Below are 13,019 nucleotides of genomic sequence, written 5' to 3'. Positions count from 1 at the left end.
TAAATAGTTTTGGGCAATATATTATATTGTTATTTAAAGAACTTGATGTTGATTGATGACTGTTAATAAATCACCTAATATGTTTTTGCATAGTAAACGATACCCTGTAATGTAATTAATATATTATTATATCCCAGAAATTAGAGAATTTAAATAATTATATTTTGATAAATAATTTTATTTTCTTATTTCATATTGGAAATTTAGCATATAATATTGTAACAATTTTAGGTGATAATCGCTTTAAAAGTGTACACAGAATTACGAAAATTATGAAAAATACTCTTTATTAAAATCGTTTTAATATATTATTATATAAAATAACTATTTACGACCTAGTTTACATCCATATCCATACAATAAAACAAACACACCAAAATTGATTTATATTACCCTGTTATGTTTAATTTATTACACTTTAGAATACTTTAACGGCCTTTGGAATAACAAGGCCGTGATGTAAAATTTGGAAAGCTTTAGAAGCAAACAAGTTGAAGATCTAAGAATTTAGATTGTGACTAGCTGAAGCCAGCAGCTTCGTCCACATTAATTTAATATCGCTATCTCTACATGGTATAAAAAAGTCGCTTCTCGTTGTCTGTCTGTCCTAATGTAGGTATCTTTTTAGAGACATTTTCGTGCGGTATTTTTTTAAATATGTAGACTATTTCACGTGGAAGATTTAAGTATGTACCTAAGTAATTTGTTATAAAAGTTTTAGATAAAACGGGTGAAGCCGCGGGTGGAAAGTTAGTCTACCCATTACACAATAGTTAAAAATATACCAATTTTAAAGAAAATTTACAGTCATTTCCCTTGAACTATAATAAGATTATAAAAATAGTCTCCCAGCGTTAACTGATGACAGAAAACTAATTAAATTGACAAAAATAGTTCTAAAACCGCCAATTAAGGAAGCGTTGAAAACCATACAAGTGCTGGATTACTGACCAGACACATTGGCTTCTTAACACCAAGAAATAACACAATATAATTAACTAATCTATACTATAATATTATAAAGCTGAAGAGTTTGTTTATTTTTTTTAAGCGCGTTTATATCAGGAAAAGCTGGTCCAATTTGAACAATTATTTCGGTGTTAGATAGCCCATTTATCGAGGAAGGCTATATCATCACACAAAGAGCAATATGAGCGGAGCAATGCGGGTAAAACCGCAGAGCAAAACCTATACATGTACTCAACGATACAAATATTATATAAATATTAATTGAACTTATCTCAAAAATGATGGGTAGGTACCTAATATTTGAAAAATTCTTTCGTAAAACCGCAGGGCACAGCTAATATAGAGAAATAGAGAATCTATATAAAGCCTTGATAATGAGTCAGTTTGACTTGATAATGTGGTTTTATTGTTATGGAAACAACTCAAACACTTCATAACCAATTTTGAAAATACCTCAAGTTGAAAACTACACTGTCTTCAGTGACCTATGTTTTTTTTTATCCCAGTGGGTCATATCTTACGTTCAGTGTTAATTCGCACACATTTTTATCACCTGTTTGTGTGACTTTCCAGTTGTTTTTAATCGCGATACACGATAGTAGATCGTAGAAAATTGAATATGGACTACACAGTGCCCTAGTTTCTACACAGCCAGATTCTCTATCACTCCAGTCGTTTTAATACACATAAGATAATCATTTCGGTATTAAAAACTCTTATTTCTTCTTATTACTCTTTATAGCTCTTCGTCAAGGTCCTTCCAATCAGTCATAACTCGATTTATTAAAATCAATATAATATCTATATCATTCTTATCTCAGTTCTATACAAAATACCGCCCTTTGAAGCCAATTTTTATAATGAAATTCTCATTTCGTGCCTCCTGAAAGGCGATAAATCACGGCTCGTATACTTACAATATTTGAAATTTGACCTGAGAAGGTTTTCACGCAGGGCTTTAATCACGCAAGCCCTGGAGGAAATAATTTTCATACTTCTTTGGGTTATACTAATTATAACGGCTTAGAATTCGAGACACGAATACTCTTCTGGGAAAAAATAGGACTTTTGATTCCTAATCCATTCATGGTATGACTTATAATATGGCTAGAAAATGTTTCAGAGGTAACATGATTAACAAATGTTTGAATTTACGTGTTGAAAGTCACTCTTTAATATTATGTTTACATTCCAGAGATATCAAGTTTCCTAATAAAGTTAGAAAGACAGGTTGTTTCACTATTTCATCACATACGTCGTTACTCCGTTACAGTCTCGTTTGCACCGTGAATTCATTCCAATTAGTGAATCTAAATAAATACAAATGAATACACAACACTTTCCAAGTTCAAAATTTTAGTTCAACGACACGGACCGGACAAAGCAAAGCGTTTTATTGGCGGAAGTAATACCTTCAAAGCGAGTTCCTTCAAGCACTGATTTCGATTTGATTTAGGTTCGTCGTGAATAAAAGAACTGAATCCTCAATCAACGCATTTAAAAACCAGCCTTAATACCAATGTCTTATGGTGGATTTGGGTGTGTAAAGGAAACGACCAAAATAGTCGGAGACAATGCGAGGGAGACGAATTTATAATTAACTGCAATCAACACTGGCGTATAGAATTTCGAGTATTCGGGACAGTCGCGTGCAGGAATTGTTTGTTTTTTACAACTCATTTGAATCATAATTTTTTTACCTATTACCTATTTGTTGATGTTTGAAGTTCTTAATATTGAATAGATAATTACGTTCCGATCGACCATTATCGTTGCCAATAAAAACAATGGTACTACATAATTAAATTGGTATTTTAAACCACGGAATATAGCCTATATAAATTCATATTCAGTTCCAAGTGTCAACTCTTTGCCAAGAAAACAAAAGCAATTGAAACAAAGTAAGATGCTCGTTAATCTAAAGGCAGTCATTTAGTGTCACACCATTAAAGGTCCAAAACATTTATATAGACGCTTCGTCTGGAAATTTCTCACTTCAGTAACTAAACACTTTGACACACCAATCGGAATAATAGGGTTTTAAAACAATATGTCGAGTGAATTCATTGTTTTAATGATGATTGATAAAATTATTTTAATAGGTTTTTTAGAATTGTTTGTATGATCGCTGAGAAGATTCAATACGGTTATTAAAACTTATTTTTTTTTGAGGAAGAATTTGACTAATAGTGGATCCTCTATAGCATATAGCAGTAGTAAGTTTGTGTTTGTATGAAGCGTGAACAGTGCATTTTTTTAATGATTATAGTGTTTAACAATATTGAAAGTTGATGTATTTATCCAAAGAATTTATGTATATATTACTACTGGACAAGTTATGTTCTATTTAATAGCATTATCATTTAGCTATCCCCCTTTTCAATTCGCGACAAAACCAACAAATCAGAGATCATAAAAATCAGTAGAAACATGAAACAAAATCCGCCATGTAAATATAAATACACGTACAAGCAATGTAAGAAAAACACTCCTCAATCAATTCTCGATAATTTGAATACACTTTAGGCCGCGACTGTACCAACTCGTGCCACGACAGATGTTAACATACGCTGTTTGTTTTCTTACTTTGAGAGATATGTTTGTTATTTTTTCTCTACGCCTCCTCCCTCGTTCCAATTTTATTTATGTCACAAGAAATTAACTGTCGCTTTCGCCCTTCCAAGATGAAACTTCTTAATAGTTGCTTTGCGATGTTTTATTTTAATTGGGAATGATAGGTTTTTTGATCAATTTCTATGTTAATGATCTGCGGTAGTTAATAGTTGGCGTGAAATGAGTTGTTTATTTTGGATTTGTGTGTCGTGAATAATTTAAACGCTTTATTTTTGAGTTGGCTGCTTTTTGTGTTACTTGTCTGTCGTGTTTAAAGTGAATCGAATCTATTTATTTCTATAAAGTAGTGAAACTTCACTAGACAGTATAAAACAAAGTTGCTTTCTCTGTCCCTATGTCTCTATGTCCCTACGCGGTTTTTTTTTAATACCTAGATAGAGCGATTCATAATGAAGGTATATAAAGGACAAAGCGGACGAAGCCGTGGGCGGATAGCTAGTTCAATATAAAGATGTCATATAAACTTGACTCATGTGTAGTAATTAACACGGTCAAACCAGCTGCATACACCTTTGAATAAACGGTCTTTAATTTAATCAGTCTTAACTGCAGTCAGTTGGAAGATGGGTCGTTACAGTAGACATAATATAAACTTATTAATAACACTCATTTACGATGATTCCTAGAATGGTCTCATTGTTTTGTGTATTTTGAGTTTAAAATTTAAACAGTACCTCAAACAAGTAAAATAATATATTTGATCCGTGGGTCTGACTTGTTAAATAAAGCTTTTTTTCAGGGAATTTGAATATATTTTTGCATAAAATTCTAATATTTTTAAGCTATTGCATAGCTTCTATCGCGGGCCTTGAGCGCGGGGACAGAATCCAGAAATTTAGTAACGAAAAACCTCACGCTCCCCACTCTGACGGGCGCGGAGGTGTGGCTTGAAGGCATAGCATGCAATAGCTTTACCGCGGCAGTCCCCGAGTGCCACACGTCTTTTTTTTTTGTAGAACAATTTCTGTTTTTTTTCTACCATGTTTCAATAGCTGATAACCGTGACATTTGGTGCAGATGTTATGAACATTAAAATTAAGTCATATATAAAAAATAGACAAACACACAAACAACAATACATTATTTGCAGTTTGCACTTATTATGCCTTGAAGATACACGTGTAAAGATTCATAATAATTTTGCATTTAATAAAGATAATATTATGTGAGTTAGAAGCAACGTTTCAATTTATTTCTTGCTATAAATGTCTCCTCTATTTAACTGAAAACTTCGCAATATATTTAAAACAAATAAACGTAGCATAAATCTTAACAAATAGGAAACATAAGTGGAACCGATCCCACTCAAGGGGACATTAAAAATGTTTCTATTTTAAGTTCACGGTTATTTCAAACCCTCTGAAAATAGTACATCGTTTGTTTTAGATTTCACTTGAAATCGTACAATTTGTCTTACATTTCAAGTGTCCCAATATTAATGGTGAGACATAAATTTCTAAGTAATTAAGGAATCTTTGTGTTGTTTGTTCATTTTGGCAGTTCTTAATTCTTCCTGTGCAGTAGTGATTGACTACAATCTGACCTGATGGTAAGCTAAGACGTGGTCTAAAATGGAGCGCGCTTCCCTAGAAAGTACAGGTACCTATCCTAATTTCATTTACTTTCTTTAACATGCTTCTCATCATCAGAACATAATATTTGCCACTGTAAGGACTTTTTACGCGGATTAAGACCAGGGGCCTTAGACAAAGTAACAATTAAAAAACGATAACGAAGTTAGAAAAGGCAAAAATGTATGGGATTGACATACGCCGCGTTAGATCACGTGGTCTATCTAATGTCAATCCCATACATTTTTCCTTTTCTAACTTCGTTATCGTTTTCTAATTGTTACTTTGTCTACGGGCCCAGAATCTATAAACAAAAAAATGTGTGCGTGTACTAGTGTACACACGTAAGAAGTGAAACTTCTATACCTATGACCTTATTTTTCAAAATAAATATTTACTTTATGCAACTTTACAGAAATACGTCGAATCACGCGTGGTAGGGATAAGAAAAAGATGGCGCGTAACGGAAAAATGTCACGCGTAACGAAAAAATGTTACAGTAAATTTTTTTTCAACCCCGATCAAGAAGTTTCACTTCAAATATGTACTTTCATGCATAACATTATAGTAAACATTTTAATCCTCTACTTATTTATTCACAGCACAGCTCCTATCAGAAGAATGTAATGTGACATCTAGCAACCCGCATAAGTTGGGAATGATGGATTATGACCTAAGCTCTCATAGGAGATCTGTGTGCCTGCAGGGGACACAAATAGGGACACTATGAATATATAATATGAAACATGTGATAAAAATGAAAACATATTCTTGTATTTGGTATTGTGTGTGAATTTATATACGTGAATAATATAAGAGATTATTGTTATTAATTTTTCAAGTCCTTGGCTTGATGAGTTTTAATAGAAGTGTTATTTCCAGTATAAGAAAGTGATAGCATATAATATCAAGAACAAAAATAGCAGGGTTTTAAACATCTTGGACGATAAAGAACAGACTTTATAAGATTCATGCCATAGATAGCGTTTACTTATGTACGTATCGTAATTTACATAAATACAAATTTACACGTATAAAAACACAGTGATGAGGAAGTATCTAAAGACATTTCGATCTTTCATTGTTTATAGTAGTTTTGATTACAGTACAAAAATCAGTACAGTCAAAAACAGATCAATAAAAGTTCACAAATACAAAAATAAATTCTCCATAAACACCATTTGACAGACATTCGATTGCGCAAACAGACAACTCTGTTACTTCCCAAAATACTAGGCTCAAACAATTGGTTTTAACGAGTATTTATTGAAGGAAACAGACCCTAAATAAGAACTATAAAAACATTTACGACAATTTGATTTGTAGCCGCCATATCAAACATAATTACCATTAAATTTTCATCTTTAAAGGTTTCACCTTAAGGTTCTAAATCGAACAGCAGTTAACTTTAACCCGCTTGAAGATATAATTAGCTGCGATACGAACTTTACTTCACTTCGAGTATTAACAAAACAACACCTATTTTTCACAATTAAACAAACTTTTAATTATTAACTTTGAGATTAATATGGCAGGTTTTAATTTTACATGAGCGAAATTTCTTTTTGGATACATAAATTTTTGTTGGCACGAGTGTTTAATATGTTTTTACCCTAAAATTTTTAACGTTCTTTATAATTTTCTACGTCTCAAGTCATAATATTCTTTTGCGCTATCCTTATTCTTCTCACATTTCCTTTCCTACCAGGTTGCCTGGCAGAGATTGCTGTGTAGCAATAAGGCCGCCTATTGTGCAAAATTTTTGTACCTCACTAATTTGTACCAAATTTCCTATATTGTTTTGTACAATGAAGTGTTATAAATAAATGAATAAATAAATAAATAATATTATATACGTACATTAAAGTTCATGGTCTGATTAATGTTGAATTATAATAGAAATCTAGTTGTAGTACATAGCAGATCCAAAACTCTTTAATTTTTTATTGACTTTGAAAAAAAAATGTAAAATATGAACCCAAATCACAGGCATTTTTAGATTTAACCTTATTGATGCATTAGACCTCAAAATCTTTTAACAAATTTTGTACGTTAATTTTTTATGAATTAAATACGCACGGATTCAAACCAGAATTTCACATATCATTAAAATAGCCCAATAATAATCGAGTGAACGAACTGTTTGTCAATATATTAACCGATTTCCTTCTGTTTGTTTGTACCAGAATTGTATAGAGCCATTGTTTACAAAAACAATACGGTTACTGAAAGAAAACTTGAACTACGGATATCGTGAAGATATTTGTTTTACTCTCCATTGCATGTCGGTACGTTAGATGTGTTCCGCTAAGCGCTATAGAATAGTCCCTCTGAAATTATTAATTCAATAATTTGTTTGACAAAAAAAAATGTTAAGTAATTTTTTATTTCGACCACTGATCAAATTTAAATGAACAACTTAACAAACATGTGTTCAGCCAAGATAATTATATTATTTACTTACATGCGTTATAGCGGATATGGATATATTTTTTTACATAATTCTTTATAAAAAAGACGTGTGGCACTCGGGGACTGCCGCGGTAAAGCTATTACATATAGCATGCCTTCAAGCCACACCTCCGTGCAGGTCGGAGTGGGAAGCGTGAGGCTTTTTCGTTACGGAATTTCTCGATTCGGTCCCCGCGCTCAAGGCCCGCGATAGAAGCTATGCAATAGCTTAAAACTTTTCTTTATCATCAAGATAAATTAATAAAATCACAGAAATGCATGAATGTAAGAAATAAGAAAAATGTAATGAGTACGAAGAATTGCCGTTTTTATGCATTATTAATATTTCTCAGTACGCGTCTATTTATTCGCGGTATATTTCATATTTTTGCTTTGATAACGAATGTATGTCATTGTTCTAGCTGCATCGTACTAATGACGTATTTTTTGTTTCTAGAAATCAATTATTTCACATGCAATATTTTTACCATCCACATTAAAGCCCCTGTAATAGATACTTTCATAGGAATATCGCTCATTTTTATTATGTAAAATACTAATTATCAAGGTTCTTCGAAAACTACCTAAATGATTATAGTTTCATAATTACTATTAATCCTGCTTACTACCCTCAATGTATTCTGAATGACAAATTAAAAACAAAAATTGCGTCCCTAATCCGTCGTAAATCAACCTGGAAAATAGGATTCACTCGCTCCAATACATTTCCATGGCGCCTGAATTCATGCAACGCTAATTCATTCAATTAACCAAGCTTGCTATCTTGTGGTTAGCGCACCTAACAATCAACAGCATCTAATCAGAGGGATGCGGTTTTAATCCACAACTAACAATTCTATTGGTAGCATGCTAATGTATACAGAAGACGCTAATATTATGCAAGTACATGTAGCGCTTCCAAATAATAGTATTCAAATGTAACGGTGTAAGATTGAATATCTTACGGCTGGATTGTGTTTTGGCTGGAATGCTAATGCCGGGTGATATTGTATTGTATCATTTTCGAACGTTGGGACTGAAAATGTGAGATTGAATTTAAGATTAAAATTAACTGTAAGTTAAAGTAACTGTAGTTAGTATGAATAAATAAGATTTGTAAAAAAAATATGTGTAATTTATTGGATATTAGTAAATTTTGAATTATTTCCATATATTGTTTTACATTCAATTAATTTAATTAATAAAAGATTATCCCGTTTTTCCAAGCATAATAACTAAAGTAAATTATTGTTACTAGGTACTTACTGAAGTTCTCAAGCATTCTAATCAATTTTCTTTGATCCTGGTCAATATTTATTCATACTTGTCCTTAAAAGAATACGAACCCTTTCCCAAATCGGTTCCTGACATTAACCCAGTTCAAAGTGGAACAAATCAAGCCGTACAGTCGGAACTGCCTACCGACAGATGTTAACATATGCCCGTGTTTTCTTTATTTAAGAGATCTGTTTGTTACTTTTAGTTTGGATCCGCGGCGCCTCGCTTATTATTTATGGCCGAGTCTGTACCTTTGTTGGGATAATTTAATTCTGGAAGCGATTTGAAGGGTTGAAATGTTTTTTTAGGGACAAAAATTATGTGAGTTTGAGGCTCGTTTGACAATACGCAGGTTGTGGTATTAATTTCGGAGATTGGTATTATAGAGGTAGGTACATTTTTAAGAAGATTGAATTGTTTTTTTTGTCGTATCATCTAATTCTTGCTCTTTCTGTAAATCAAATTTTACACCTTTTATGATTACATTACGATTGATTAACACAAGTAAATAATAACAAATTTTACAATAATAACAACTAAAATACGCATACGGAAAATCTAATACATATCTCTTAGATCTGTTATTAGATTTTATATCCCAATAAAATTCAACTCAAACTTTACCAGTTAAAAACGATAAAAAATATAATAAACGAAAGGTAAGAAAGCAACTACATACTAACAAAACTAAATTAAAATACCATAACACGCAAAGGTAGTTATTGAATTAGGAAGATCCATGGACTTTAAATTCGCGGCGGTACCGGCGAAGTTTGCACATAACTCAGGCCACTCGATTTTCTCCCAGTTTATTATTTGTGCCCATATTTTGTATTTTATTACGTACTACTAAATCTTTGTTTTCGAGTCTCGATTGTGTAACTTTCTCCGATGTAAATATGATTTGGAAGTTTTCTTTGAGCTGTGGGTTAAAGTAAAGTAGGTTAATTAAAATCTGCGTGTCTGTATTGTTTGTTCTTGTATGATGGTGGTTGTGGATTTTGCTGTAAATCATTGAGTTTTTGGTGTGAAAAATTTATTAATCTATCTATACTAATATTATAAAGAGGAAAGGTTTGTATGTATGTATGTATGTATGGTTTTCACGCATAAACTACTGGACCGAACTTTGATGAAATTTGGCACAGATAATCTTTAGACCCTGAGAAAGAACAAAGGCTATCTTTTATTGCGAAATATGTACCACGGGCGAAGCCGGGGCGGACCGCTAGTATATTATATAAAAGAAAGTCGTGTTAGTTACTCCACTTATAACTCAAAAACGGCTGAACTAATTAAGCTGAAAATTGGCAGGGAGGTAGTTTAGAGCCAGGAGAAGGACATAGGATACTAAATATGTACCACGGGCGAAGCCGGGGCGGACCACTAGTTATGGATAAAGAACACTATTTTGGTTTGCTGATTAGAACAACAGAATGAAAAAAGGAGAGATAAAGGAAGGTCAAAGATAAATAAAAACAAAATTGGTTTTATCAACATAATTATAGTTGGTATTATTTCAAAATGATGCAGTAGTAGGTAATAACTGAATATACCATTTATATCAATTTAAAATTTGCAATATATTTCTGTTACAGCGAAGCTATGCAAATGTTTCATTCAACCTTGAAACATTTTCGTCTCTCCTACATTTATTGATATAAATTACTAAGAAACAGTAAACTATCTCTTTCAAAATTTCAATACAATATACTCACGACCACTAAATCAACGAAGCAAAAACGAATAGAATGAAAGAAATACCCAATTCAGTAACAATAAGTAAACAAGAAGTTAGTGGAACAAAGAGTGTATCCTTCACTTTGGAAATAGAAGATCTTCGCAAAGTCTACGAACTTTGATAACTGACCGGATGTGGGCTTGGAACACAAAATATGGGAGCAAGATTATAGATGACATGTGGAGGCGGTTAGAATACGTACCAAATAATACATAGAAAGTAAAATGAACAAAGCCTTTTATAATGTTTTGATGTATCTGTAACTTGTTCATCAAAATGAAGATATTTTTTTGTTTGAAAACTGTAAGTCTGCTAGTAAAATATTACAATACTACGGAGTCAATTTTGAAAATTATTTCTTAAATAAGTCACTGAATAATGTAACATTTTCTCGAGTGGCACAGTCTAGTATAAAAAACCAAAAAATAAAAATCGCAATTAAAAAAACCTTATGTTTCAAATTATGGATAAAATAAAAAAATGCTCTTATATAGCTTATTTGTATATTTAACAATGTCTACAATACTAGATAATGGTTAGAACCACTATATTAGATTTGAACTTAGATTAACTAATATAGATTAGAAAGGAAGACTTAAAAGCTTTGTCTTACTAATTTCGTACGGAGATCAGCTGTCTAGAAAGCCGGGCTTGAAATAAAGATATGCATTGCACAGATATCAGGCATTGCAAAGGAAGATTAAAATATTTGAAATGGCATGAGAAACTTCTCGATATTGAGGTCAGCATTTATTTAAACGTCAGGTGTAGAATATTTGAGACTTTTGCGTTAAATATTTAGTATTGAGCCAATAAGTTAATATACAATAAGTACTGCTTCTCCCTAAATTAAAAATCTGGTTTGTAAAAGTTTAAATTACAAAAAGGAGCGTGTCTGCCGAGCACACGTGTTAGAAGAGAAACTTCTTTGACAAGATTCAAATATACCAAATTCGTCGCCTTACTCAATGATGTGACGGTATTGCCATGACGTGACCTTGAAATTTTACTCTCAACGCGCCTAATGAAGTTTCACTTCAAAAAAAGCTTCGTCTCGTCCCGATTTATTTTACGCAACGGAAGAAGCTCTTAAAAAGTACTCTAAAATATTACAATAAATAACTGAGGTAAATCAACGAAAAACATATCGGAATATAATTTAAAGACAGATAATATTATATAAAAACGTGATACGCTTCATTTAAAAATAGACAATTCTCGGTACCAAAACGTCTATCAAAACGCATTCAAAGGCAAACGTACCCACAAAGATCACAAAAAGCTCGCCCACCAAATTTCAACAATATTCGATTTTGTATTCTGGCAATGTAAAGATGGCTCCGTCAGTTCTTTTGCCTTCATCAAAAGTGACACCTAAGCCAGGGAACTTTGAATTTTCTTGATTGACGTACTTATAATACCAATATGCTTCCTTTCAATTGAAATGAAACAGAAGCTTTTTGACGGACATTTTTTGACGACGAAATGTTGATTCTTTTTTTTTTTTATTCCTGTTTCGTATTTATTGTAGGAGTCGTATTCTGTCTAATCTTAATATTTTGTGTGGGACTGTTATTGAAAATTTGGGCAAAATAAAATAACAGCGTATATAAAGCCTCAGATCTGAAAACAACACCAAAAAATTTATTTCTTCTATTAAAACAGACTGACAGTTCACAGAAAATATTGTTTTTAAAAAAGATATAGTGAATTAGATGATGCTTTGTTTATTATAAATATCAGCAAATAAAACGGTTCAATACATCACAGAGCCTTAATTCAACAGAGTATCAGTAGGGTCACTAAGAATGAGCAAAAATTGTTAATAACATTGCAAGTTATCTCTTCACACTTAAAATTTCGTCTATGTATTATTATTAGTAATGAACATAATAATATTGTATGTGTATAGAAAATGTCATTCTTCCTGACATCATTATTATAAAAAGTAATCTTGTATAATGGTACGAAGAATATGCATCATTAGCCATCCATTACCATTCACTTTACTGGGATAATATATGTTAGAAATAGATTTTTATAGGTCAATACTTCATTGGATATATTACAAACACTGCATTATAAGTAAGAACAATCTGTACTAATATTATAAATGCGAAAGTAACTCTGTCTGTCTGTCTGTTACTCAATCACGCCTTAACTACTGAACCAATTTGCATGAAATTTGGTATAGAGATATTTTGATACCCGAGAAAGGACATAGGCCCGGAAATCCTACGGGAACGGGTTTTTCTTTGAAAACGCCGGCGAAGCTTCGGGCGGAAAGCTAGTATGTAATAAATGATAATTACAAACAATGAACAGGCAACGCACTCCGGAAAGAAATCTGTATAAAGAGCCTGGGATAGGTAACA

This window comes from Colias philodice, chromosome 5, assembly GCF_061535455.1.
Source record: "Colias philodice isolate Cphi_HAF_F1 chromosome 5, ilColPhil1 Martin Lab GWU primary, whole genome shotgun sequence".
In the NCBI taxonomy this organism is placed as follows: Eukaryota; Metazoa; Arthropoda; class Insecta; order Lepidoptera; family Pieridae; genus Colias; species Colias philodice.
The sequence above is the reverse complement of the archived record's forward strand: the minus strand, read 5'-3'. Positions refer to the sequence as shown.